Source organism: Hydractinia symbiolongicarpus, chromosome 14 (genome assembly GCF_029227915.1).
Source record: "Hydractinia symbiolongicarpus strain clone_291-10 chromosome 14, HSymV2.1, whole genome shotgun sequence".
NCBI lineage: Eukaryota > Metazoa > Cnidaria > Hydrozoa > Anthoathecata > Hydractiniidae > Hydractinia > Hydractinia symbiolongicarpus.
In genome coordinates this window covers 10,760,337-10,773,466 of record NC_079888.1, presented here as the reverse complement: position 1 = coordinate 10,773,466, position 13,130 = coordinate 10,760,337, and the positions used below count along the sequence as shown (strand labels likewise).

The 13,130-nt window shown below is 33.0% G+C and overlaps 1 long non-coding RNA gene across 1 annotated transcript; it reads right to left on the bottom strand.

Moving 5' to 3' along the window:
- Positions 1-6,537: 6,537 nt before the first annotated feature.
- Positions 6,538-12,632, bottom strand: LOC130625929 (uncharacterized). Its single transcript, XR_008981781.1, has 2 exons — positions 8,848-12,632; positions 6,538-8,365 (listed from the first exon to the last, which is right to left on the bottom strand). It is a non-coding gene; the product is annotated as an uncharacterized LOC130625929 (long non-coding RNA).
- Between the last annotated feature and the right edge of the window lie 498 nt (positions 12,633-13,130).

Genomic DNA, 13,130 nt, shown 5'->3' with positions numbered 1-13,130 from the left:
CGGCGGCTGGTACGTAACACTAACGTTATTTTTACCACATTTATTTTCTATTTCTATTGTAAGAATCTCATTGTCAGGATTAGAAACAGAAAGATCATTAGGAATTTTAAATGACAGAGAGTTATGCACAAATATACATGTACCACCACCTGTTTTATTTGTGTTTCGTTTGTTAACCATGTCTCGGTGAGCTGAACGTCTGTTTATTTTGCGAAATAAAATGTTTGAAGGATTCAAAAATTTTTTGCATGCTTCTAATGTTTAAATATAGTGTAGAAAAAGTTATTTTGGTTAGGTCAGGATTCGAACTAAGTCCAGTCAGTTCAAAGTAAGGAGTATCAATACATTTTTTAATTTTGTGATTGTCGAATAAGTTATTGTCTGGATCATAATTATTTGAAAGTGTGATTCCTTGATTTTTAAAAAAGTTTGGGGATAGATTTACATATGTCATTATCACAATGTAGTGCCTTCCGCAGGTTTTTGGCTTCTGCTAGTGGATCGTCAAAACAAATTTTTTTTCGGTTATAAAAGACCATTGAGTGTTGAAAAATCGGAGTTTATAGCTAGGTAGTTGGTGGTAAGGAACAGTCCACCCTTATAGGCTCAATTCAATCATCTGCTCCAATATTGACACTGTACATTTACAAGTTGTTAGAATTATTTTCTAATTCGCTGCGCTCAACCGAAAATAACCTTTTTTATTTTCTTATTTCTGCGACAGGGAAGACTCAAAGAACTTCGACTAGTAGTGTGTCATCTTAGTTAGTGTGTCATCTCAATAATAATAATACAATAACAATAACAATAACAATAACAATAACAATAACAATAACAATAACAATAACAATAACAATAACAATAACAATAACAATAACAATAACAATAACAATAATAATAATATTTATTGCTTTAAAACTTTAGACTTTATCAGAAACCACCTGGTCACAATATTTTCACGACAAGATAATCTGATAGAATTAGTTGAAGTATTCCCGGAAATGTATGCAAAATGTAGAGAAGAACAATATTTTAAAATTGGAATAAGGTACAAGAGTTTCCAGCAGATCCTTTCCATGTTTCGTTTTTTTTATTGAACTTAACACAACAGAATCGTTCCCTACTGATTATAGAAAGCTGTTATTATGCCATAAATTTTTTTCATTAAACAGTATGTTTTAATGACCCATGTCAAACAATAATCGTTAAGAACATGTTTGAAGCCGCCAAAGCATGATTGATCGTAATGTTAACAAGAAACGGCCAATGACAGTAGAATTTTTATCTAAATTATACGATCAGTTATCTGTTTTAATACCTTATAAATTCTATAAACCATCAATACAATATCCGGATTTCTGCGCTATGAAGAACTTGCACATTTACGTCTTTTTGATTTGATTTTTTAATAAAACACATCTGAGAGTTTTTAATTAAAAAAGCAAAACAGATATTTATCGTGATGGAGCTTGGGTATTGATCAGTAAAACTACCACAAAATTATATCCATATCCGTTAGAAAATAAAAGAAGAAGATATATTTTTAGAGACATAACATCTTTAAGAAAAAACGAACGTATAAGAATAAGACCAAGACGACATTAGTATATAATAAATTCTCTTTTTATGAAAGTTTAGGCCCCTGAAAAATCCTTTCGCCCCTACTTTTAGGAATATAACTAAGACTACTCTACTCTGCTAAATATCGTGTTATTATTGTCCTGTATGGAGTAAATAAGTTTATTTTCGGTTGAGCAAAACGAATTAAAAAATAACCGTTAAAATTTTGATAGGCTATCTGTTGATTATTCTTTTGTTTACCATACTACTACCCAATTAACGCCGATAAAAGAAACAATCCCATTTCAGGAAAATTTCAGGAGGAAGGGAACGAAACGAAAGTTTTTTAGATTTAATGCAAATAAGTATAAGTCATATGAAATAATCATCAGATCCAACTTCGTCCCCAGGGCTTTTATGCGTCTAAGATATTCTGGCGAGACGCATCAGATCAATCGTTACTGTGATTATAAAGGTAGTTTTATTAAAAGTTTATATAATTACAAAATGGAAAATGATGAATGTTCAAAGAAGTTGAGAGACAGTGAGGAGTTAGATAACATCATCATTATGTTGTTTCAACGCGTCTGGTTGTTTTTTTTATATCGACATAGCTTCCAATGCAGTTGGTGCCAGACGAATCTCTGATAACTGGATATCATGAAATTCATAAGAATATGCTCTATAGGTCACCCATTTACCATCCTCTTCGCCCTTTGTATGATGGCCCGTCACTAACACAGTTTCACCCTGAAACTTCTTGACATTTGTTACAACTCCTTCATGGTATCTGTTGCCACCAGTGTTATTCCCTTCCGTACCTCCATAACCTCCCTGCCGGAAGAAAACGATAGACCCTACCCCTAAATCATCCACCTCGGGAGGAATATCTTTCGCCACCTGATTGAAAGGTTGTAAACGCCCTGATGGGTCGCCATCATCCCATTCTATTCTGTAAGTCATTGATTTTACGTCATAGCTTATGACTGTTGCCATATAATATGCCTATTTGAAATGGTGGCTAATGACATGATCGCCAGGACGTGGAGCTCGACTATGCAGTTGTGGTGGTTTTGTTTCCAATCGGCTTGCATCAGCAAAAAGCTTTGTATGTATTGGAAAGCATCTACACATCTGGGAATTTATGGAAATTTTAATTTCCCCAAACTTCTTTTCAAAATCCGTTTCACTACACGTGCCTTGAAGGCTGATGGGTTCATCGTTGTGAGTAACAATCAAAGCTCCGACAACCGACCGTTTCCATTCGTCGCCCTTTCCGACAATTATGGGTACAACTGGCTTATTTAACGACTTTAATGCAAACTGAAATTCCATGCGGCAATTTTGACTTTTTGCATAGTCATCACTTATGCAAGGCACGACAACTGTAGCTGCCTTTAATCCTTGCATGATTTGACCAAACAATCCAGCGTCAGCATTTGCGGAAGTCAACTGCTCAATATCCAACCAAACATTGTACCCCAGATCGCTAATTTTATCTTTGAGCAGCCGAGGGTCGGAATACATACTGCCATTTACGTCTTTGACTTGGTTAGCCTCTTTGGCTTTTTGTGAATTCCTCCAACAATAAGATAAAAAGACATCAGGTGCAGGGGTATTCTCTTCTCCTTCAGTTGTTTTGTTTCTTTCTTTTATTGGGCTTTTTGAAGACAATAATTTCTTTATGCTCGATAGCGTCTCTGCGTTCTTGGCACACTCCATTCCTTTTCCAGAATAGTGTATGAACAATTCACCGGCTATCAGCATACCCACCACCGAAGTAGTCCAATTAAATGACCCATCACCAACAACTAAAGGAATTACAGGTTTTTTCAGGGAGGTCTTAGCATACTGGAATTCCATTCTGCAGCTCTCTGCCCCAACATACTGATCACTGATGCAGGCGATAAAAACATTTGCTTTCTTGATTAAACCTGCTACCTGTTTTAAATCTTGATTTTGGGAACGGTTAGGCCTGGCAACGCTAAAGCCTTGCGATCGCAGAAAGTCCTCGATATCAGCAGGGTCGCATATGTTTCTGTACTTTTGCACATAAGACGCAGGAGGAAGACTATGCTTAAACTCGTGATTTTTAAATGATTTGTAACTATATGTGAGTGAATACGAAAGATAAATATCTGTTTCTTCACCTTCTTCATTTGCTTCTGCATCATCTACAATAAAATGTAAGAAAAAAAAATTTTTAAAAAACATTACATATTAACCAGCAGACATATGTGGTGGTATTATAGGAGGGCTTTTAACCCTATTCAGGCTGGTGGGTTTTTCTTCATTTTTTTCGGGGGGGGGAGGGGAGTGGGACGAGGGGGGAGGGATGGTACTTCCATTAGCTGTGCTTTAATCTAAACGACATTGGCCACGGAGGTCTAAAATTATCAGTTCTACCTCCATTGACTAACAAAGTAATGAAATAAAATTGCGTTTCCAGTAGTTGCACCAATTCCGCTCTTTGTGTTATATCTGCCAAGTAACTCACAAATTAAAGGCTAAGGTTCAAAAGTTACAGTTGTAGGCCACTCTTGCCCACATCCCCTATTTGGCTGGGTTACTTAGACCCCAAGGTGAATAGGGTTAAAACATTAGGAGACATATGTAGTACTTTTATTCTCAATTCCTTGGACTCATATACAAATATAATTAAGTATAATTAAGTTAATCTGTCATTAATCCTAATTTGTCCTTTGCTTGTTTAATTTGTAGATGGACGGAAAAGAACTCAAGGTGAAGGGGTTATCTATTTTATGTAATTCCTTATTCTAAGTAAAACAAAAACATACAGATTCCTAAATTTTAAGCTATCTATCTATTACTAAATTGTTGTGTGAAAGTTCTACGTTGGTTTAGAAGACATAGTGTAATAATATCATATTGTGACTGAGTTAACCACAACTGTAGAAAGGGACAATATAGACGAATAAGATAATTCAGTAAATAAATGCAATGTTGTTTTGTGGCAAGAAATGTATTTTCATACCGATTACATCAAATGCATTTGGTCCCAATCTGAAATCATGTCTTGATAGTCCTGTAAAGTTGAAATCATAATCTTTATAGGTGGTAAATTTGCCATCTGCAGATGTTTTTGTGTGGCGGCCATTATAACTAGAATAATATGCGAAAGCCTAACAAACAATATGCAAGAGAAGTTTTAAGCTCCTAGAAATGTCTACCGAGATTCTACCGTCGGTGCTCGCAGCTACCATCTTTGTGTGGAAAGTAGGTAAGGATAAGCACATAGTGACAGCAATTGTGAGTAATTGGAAAATCATAAAAAATTTGTCACTTATTTCCTAACATATCATTACATTTAAACGAAAAATGTTTGAACAAGGAGGGTTTGGAGGATGAAAAGTCACGTATGAAAATAGCATTGCTTTGTTGTAAAGAAATGGTAAGAAATATCATCAAAAGAAGAAATTGCATTCGAAAACTTAGATTCGCTGTTCTTAAAATATGGCTTCTAAAACCACAGAGGATGTAATTACCTTTTATATATTGATGTGAAACATTGAAACATGTTATCATTTTGTTTGCACTAGGAGGGTTGCGAAAGAATGAATTTAACTGTTTGCTGATTAAAATTACAAATTTACAGGTAAAAACTTTTACAAGGTTTCTGTAAGGGAATTTATCCACAAGTTTTAACAATTATAAATTCTACAACTCCAATAAAAACGACCCCATTCGAAATTTGTTTCTCGTGCCCCTATTTACAAAATCTAATTACGCGTAGTACAAACCAATGCATTTACACAATTTTTGTCTAGGAATATTAAAATTTTAGGCAGGCTTGTTATTATTCTGATATAGTATTGTTCTAAACAATAGACCTATTGTTTTAACCTGAAATTCCAGACTGGCACTCTTATAAAGAGGACAACATGTATTAAATGGTATTCGCTTCACACACACACACACACACACACACACACATACCCACATCTGCGCCTTCTGGGGACCAAAGTTAGAAAGCGCCTTCCCAGCCAAACGCGAAAGTAAAAAAATAAAAATGAAAAATATCTTTCTACATGAGGTTGTTATATATAATTGGTTTTATAGCTCCTAAACATATAATCTTACCTACTCAATAATAATAAAACGGTTTTTTAAACAGATTTTCGCATGGTTCACAAAAAAGTTGGAAAGCGCCTTGTGGGCCACATGTCAAGGTTGTGAAGTTTTAAAGTGCCTTGTGGGGACAAATATTGTTTCCCATGATTATAGCTTTCTTATATCTGTCGCGATGCATCAAGTTTGTTCTGGGGACCATGGATTGAATCCCGTTCACTGACAGACAGTATGTTAGCAATACACGAAGTAGCTTTACTTCAATTACATTACACCAATAATACTCGGCCGTCATGATGGATGGTTCGATCGTAGTAAACAATTCTCATGAATGCTTGTCTTGGCTGGAATTTCCATGACAAGCATTCATGAGAAACGCCAACGTGGGTGTTGTTAACATATTGACACAAGCAGTGTAATTAGTTTGTCTGCGGCTCTGAGTTCTGGGACGGCTGACCCAATTCCGCTTACTGCCAGTCATTGTGTTGACAATTCTAAAAGTGGCTCTACTTTAATTACGTTAAAGTTTTTAATTAAACAATGTTTTTTACGGGAACAATAAAAGTTAATCAACCTTTATTTTTTTTCTCCGGGACTCGGAAAGTTGAGGAGTATCCCATTGTTTTGCCAGGACTTTTGAGCGCTGTCCTTGATACTTTGAGGGAAGAAAGTGTTTGCAAAAAAAACTTTTGCGGTTTTCGCGATTTTTGGAAACTTCGCACAATTAGAAATGAACTCTAAGAATAATACTGCTATAAGAAAAAATTAACAAAAACTAGTTTGAATACACGTGCGATCTTTAACTTCATATAAAGCGTAAGTATCGTGAGGGTTGAAGCAATTAGCTTTTCCAAAAAATGAAATATAAAATAACACATTAATACACCATTTACAGTTTTCATTTGGTATTTAATCTTAAAAGAATTTTTTCATTTACAACTATGTTTTTAAAAATAAAAAATAACTTAATACAGTACAGTTTGATCTGGTAATAATATATTTAGTAAAACACCCGTTTTAGTTCCCTCTCGAACAACTATTTAATTTAACTTTTTGGGAACAAACGTCCTTTTAATATAACTAGTGAGATGCAAATGTTCTGTGCGTTTAATAAACTTAAACTATCTAAACTTTCAAAATAACTACCGGTCAACACTATAAAATTTATATCAGAAAACAAAGCCTAAAATTATTAGACATTTCCTGAAGCTTTTTAGTCACTGGGAGAATGTGATACTTGAATTTCTAAAAACTTGATAGAGAAATTTTTAAGTTCACAAAGCAAACATATATATATAAATAACCTGCTAAAACGATGAGCATAAATCATGATTATAAGAACCAACCTAGAAAGTCTTTTGGTGCTGATTTTCCAATGAGCTACTTTAACGACATTGAAAATGATAAAACGGGTGCAAGTACAGTTTTCATTAAAAGTGACGAACCTCATAATTTATCTTCTACAAAATAAACGTTTATACAGGTTAGAAGTTCTTGGCTCAACCACTATACATTAGACTCTTTATTCATTTGAATTCAGGGCCAACACACAGCTATTGAAATCAAGAGGGTTACATTAACAAGACGGTGCATACTCAAAGTCGAACCGAGGCGCAAAGAAAATCTGCCTTTAAACGCCCTCTTTAAAATTTAAATCAAATTTTTAAGCGCTCAGTAAAGTAGATTTTACAACTTCGTGAATTCGATAACGGAATGTTCCAAATAAATTAAATTCGAATTATAAGAAGTCAGCCCAAAAAGAATTTCTGCCATAAAAGTCCTACGAAAAGTCCTTTACATAAAAGGACTTTTCGTAAAAGACTTGTTTTTTATTTTCCCTTCGTTTCTCTGGACCACGCTCCCGACTCAACCCTCCCTATTTTTTACTTATAAAGTAATCAATCTCATTATAGTGTGTGACAATGATAATAATAATAATATTGTACAATATAGTTTTAAAAGTTGCCGATGTAGACATAACACCTTTCAAGATGTTTGTAAATTGGCTGCGAAAACTGTGAAACTTTGGCCAAGAAAGGGAACAAGTTTCTGTCAGACCGGTAGGAGTATGAAACTATAAAACTATACAGCCTGTTTTAAATTTTTGTTTGCTTTAAGACATTTTGCGTTTCAGGTACTTTGAACGTCAAAACAAGCATATGCGATGGAGTCTAATAATGGCACATTTATAGTCTTGTCATTTGACAGCCATGTTTTTGTTTCTACACTTCCCAGACCTCACACAATATTTTACTACTGTGAAAATCATCACACCAACCCTTTTATTACACAACAAACAACAATAGAGAACGTACAACAATAGAAAAATTAGAAAAAGAAGTACGCAATATTTTAATTTTCTTTATAAACTTGTTTTGTTTGTTTAAAAAAATATCTTCCCTTGACTGTTGCAGATGTAAGTGTACACAAGAAGCACTTCTTTGAAGTAAAAAGAAAGTAAAATTTTTATAGTTTCGGACATTAATGATAATTGTGAAAGAAACACTTTTAGAAAACTTTATTCATTGGAGGAAGTATATATTACATTGTGTGGCCAGGGTCGCGCTAAATAACGCACTTACTTACTACATGTACCATGGGCGTATTGTCATGACTTTTTTTACAGGGTAAAAAACATACAGGACAAGACTAAAGCATTTTAACTTACCGTAGAGACTTTTGGTGCAATCGTAATAGGCATCTTGGTGTTTTTATTCTAAGATGAATTTTATAAGAATATTACAAAAATGTTATAATTTGTTGTTTCTTTCTTTATAACTAACTAACTAACTAACTAACTGTTCTCCAAGGAAGATTGCTGTCACCATAGGAATATCTTAATTCGGTTCCGGCCACTATTTCGTTAACAAGAACGAACAGACAGAAATGGACTCTGCCATTAACTTCTATAGGGCGCATTTTCGAATTACAAAACGCCACTGCGCTATCGTTGACGTATTTACCTAACCGCTCTGAGAAGGTTCTGTCAATAATATAATCAAAAAAAAATGTGAGAGTAGAAACGAGAGAATGATGTACATCTATTATTCTCGCATGAAAATTTTTCCAAATTCTAGTTTAACGAAAAAAAAGTCGGCAAAAAGTGACTAAATTTTGTGCAAGTGAACAACATTTTTGCCGACCAAAAAATTCTTACTGACTTTTTTTACCGATAAGGTATATCTGGCTAATACTTACCAACATTTGTTGAAAAAAAACAAGAATGAACCAAATTTAGCGTTATAGCGTTGCTGCTTTTTTTCTTCTTCCTCGGCGCTAATAAGTTCCCCAGGATACTCCAATAAGAACTCCCCCTTCGTAAAATTCTTTTCTGCGAAAACCCCAAAACCTAAAAAATTATTTTAACTTAATTAGCTACTTTGTACATTGCGAACTTGCTGCCTGGTAGTAAAGCAAAACTACATTTACTAAACAGAGTGCAATTCGCGATTAATTTTTAGTTAGTAGTTTATAAAAGCGAACGAAATAAAAGAAAACAGGGTAATAAATGTCCTCTGTGCCACGTTAAATCCAGTGTCGCAGGGGCATTTTTTTAAAACACGTTTTTTTAAAAAGGAACATAAAAAATAACTATATTATTTCATAATCTCTTTAAAACACACCAATTTTATCTAAATTTAAGGCATTTTCCGGCAATTAAGAGGTAATGATTAAACACTGAACTGCTAATAGAATGATTCAAAAGATATGTCTCCACTGGGTGATATTTGCGACGATTTTTGCGACAAAAAGTAGAAACCAATTCAACTTTTTGTCATGACGACAATCGCGACCAAACCAATCAAATTCCAGTATTTATGACGATCGTCATAAAAATCGTCTAGTGATCGTCTATGATTTGCAAGCAGCACAATAGCTAAAAAAATAAATCAAGTAACCATAGACAATATGTCTTAACAATAAAAAAGTAAATTTTCACGATTGAAAACATATTAACTCTTTACTGCTTTAACGCTTCATAAGCAGCTCAATTTCATAAATTGCACTCTAAAGGAGTTACGGATTAATTTGTACTTATAAAGGGCGTCGTTTCAATAGTATCTCATAATCATTCTATTAAGGACAAAATTTGTATAAACAGTTACAACTGTGCGCAAACTGCAGTGTTCATGAGGTAAAGGATATGTTATTAAGCATTTGAATTGACTTAGAATTATATTTTTCAAATTACGTAATTTTTATTGAACTTGTCAAATTAAGCACAGCGAAAACACGTGTTGATCATCCACGAAATTAAATGCCCCGAAAACTTTAAAAACCACCCAAACTATGAAATTTTATTGTACTTTTGCTGTTGCCCCATTTAGGTTTATTTCACTTTGCAATTAAGGACAAAGAGGTCACGTGTTCTAAAAAGGGGAAAATTAATGGGGAGATTATTTTGCAAAATTTCTTAAAATTGCTGGATAATTTTTCTTCCCTGAATTTTTCGTCCGCCGAGATATTGTATTCCATTGTATTTTGCTTCTGCTAACTTTAAAATACCTCTTCTACTAATTCCTTGAAAATTCTATCTCCCAAAAATAAAGGTTATATTATTAATACAAGAAATGCGTAGTGACTAATTTTCTTTCGTTGGTAAACTTCCATCCGCAAAAACTTCTACACCATTTTTCTTTTAATTTCTTCGTACTTCACAAAAATTAATTCCGCAAAAATTAATTCCGCAAAAATATACTCCGCAAAATGAAGTATTTGGGGACTACTCATCCGCAAAAATATGGTTCGCAAAAATTTATTCCTCAAATAATTTGTGCACATAAGATAATTGTTTTTGGCATTTAAGAATGTGTGGTTTTTTGTAATACTCAGCATACCTATTTCTTTATTTATGTAATATTTTCTCAGCCCGTCCTGATCTACACCTTTCGTTACATGAGCCACTGCCACTTCATTATGATCGATTTTGGCTCTCTTTCTGCGACCCTACAATATTAAAATACTCATATTAACACTATGCCCAAAAAGTTTAATCTTATTAAATTTTATTTCTTTGGAGATAGAGTGCACAAGACAATCTTAAAGAAGAACGAACAATGTGTTTTTTAGTTGTTTTAAAAGCAGTAAATTGTGCTTTTTGCTTTATTTTTACATTATTTTTTGTAGTTATCGAGTTATTAAGAGACAAAGAATATAGATTGAGTTAAACTGTATTCGAGTTATCCGGCGTAATTATAAAGAGTTTGATAAGCAAAACCCTTAGGAAATCAAAAAAAGTTTAAATAGCCCATATTCGAGTTAAGCGGCACCTACTGTAAAAAGAAAATTGTTTCTTAGCAGTAAATGTAGATTCGCTTGATTTTGTTCTTATAATCTTTAAAAAAAATTCTTGGCAAAATGTCAGATTCAACATTCCTATAAACTGGGTTCTGATTAAAAAACGTATATACCGTGGAGATTTCACTCTGGTTTTACCAAAAACAGCAGTAGTTTAAAATTATGTAAAATGTTTCTCAATAATCAGTGTCTCAAGAGAAGGCTATAGGCCGCATAAAGGAAAGCAGTAAAAATCTTTCTCAATAAAATATCCCCTAATTTGCGATCTTACAGGCGATATATCAATCAGAATAAAAATACTAGTAATAGCAATAACATGAATTTGAGAGTGATTTGTGTTGTTGGGATTATTTTCGAATTAAGATTTTCACGGTTCTGATAACTTCCTAAAAATCTATTTTTTTTTCAATAAATCAAAAAAATATTTTCCTTTTATCGATATTGATAAAATACGTTGTACAATAACACTTCCGCCAATCAAACGGTATTCACATTTTACAATTTTATAAAACCGGGTAGTCGTATCAGAAAAAATTAAAATCAGTCATATATATAATTACAGCATGTAGAGCATTTCATTACTGATCTAAGCCTAACCTGTCTACAAGCCATTAAGATTGATAATTGAAAACTGGGATTCTATGAGAAAAAAAGAAATAAATTAGGTGTCGTAAACTGAAAACTTTCCACAGAGCAAAACGTTCAATGGTCGACCCAAGGCTGAGATTTCCAATTTAAAAACAGGATAAATGATTGAATAATTGCGCAAAACTATGTGACTTAACCGCTTTTGAGGCTTTTTGACTATTCCATTTCTTGAGTAGTTTTAGTCGTAAAAACAATGATTTGAGTCTGGGGTTTTGAGTCTTAGGTTTATATTCTTATAACATTGTTCTTATATAAAAAAGGGGTTACAGAAGCCTGGTCTGAAAAGTATTAAATATGGGCGACAAATAGCGCAAATTATATATACTTCAATTTAGTTACATCTGAATAAATAACAAAAATATACAGATTTACACATAGTTCTAAAAAGGTATAAAAACTGGGATCTACCTAAAAAGTTCTAAAAATTTCGTGATACAAATTCTGTAAAATTGACGAAGTAAACCATAGACGTCTAGTTTCCCAGAAAAATAATGTGAAGTAAATATTATTAAGCAAAATTAGACTAAATAAATTATATAAATATACATTAGTTTTAGTGATTGATGTGATGGCTGTGTTAGATTATGGCTGACCTAAAAAAGAAAGAAAAATACTAAAAAAACATATATGAAGAACTCAAAAATAATCTTAGCACATTAATGTGATATTGTTCTGTGCCCTATATATTTAAAGATGACATGTATAAATGCTAGATAAAATAACATTTTTCACCATTTTATGAAGTTTTGATAAAAAAATCAGGTGATACTGTGAAACGGCAAATATTTGTGATGTCTGTCTTTCCAAGAAGAATACCTGCATGTGCAAAAACAAATTTTGGCAGTTTCATAAATATTTAATTTTATGGAAGTTCCTAAAATGTTATATTCAACAGTGACCAAGAATACCATATTTACTCTAGTCTATTATTACTCCACCACTGTATTAGTGTTTTAACCTACAAATAAAGGTTTAGCAGGAATCCTATATTGCAGGATATATAGGCTGGATATGTGGCTTTATTTTTGGGTAAAAAACCCTGAGTGTAGTATTGTTTTTAGCAAAACTTCGCAAGTTTTTAAAAAAGTTTGGAAATATGAAGCATAACAAGTATAATTACCTACCTCAAATCTTTTCCAGGCTATAAGCAATGCAACTACCTTTATAACTTTTTTTTTTCAATTTTAATATGCATTCAAAATTGTTGTAAGAGCCTAACGTGCCAAGAGTACAAATTATTTGCACAATAAATTTTCCTGAAACTTATTTTTGTGGATGAGTGGTACACAAAAATGCTGCAATTTGCAGAATATATGCGAAATGTGCAGTATTAATTTTTGGGTGCCTAAAGTTCAGTTATTTTAGCAGAGGCAAAATCAGTATTTTGTTTAACATAGTATTTAGAAGTTAGGGCATTTACAAATAAGCAACATAGAACTTAATAACTTAGATCCTAAAGAAATCAAAGTATGAAGAAATAAAAATATTTATAATTGTTGCGGCGAGCTGGAATGGAAAATTTTGCAGAATAATCT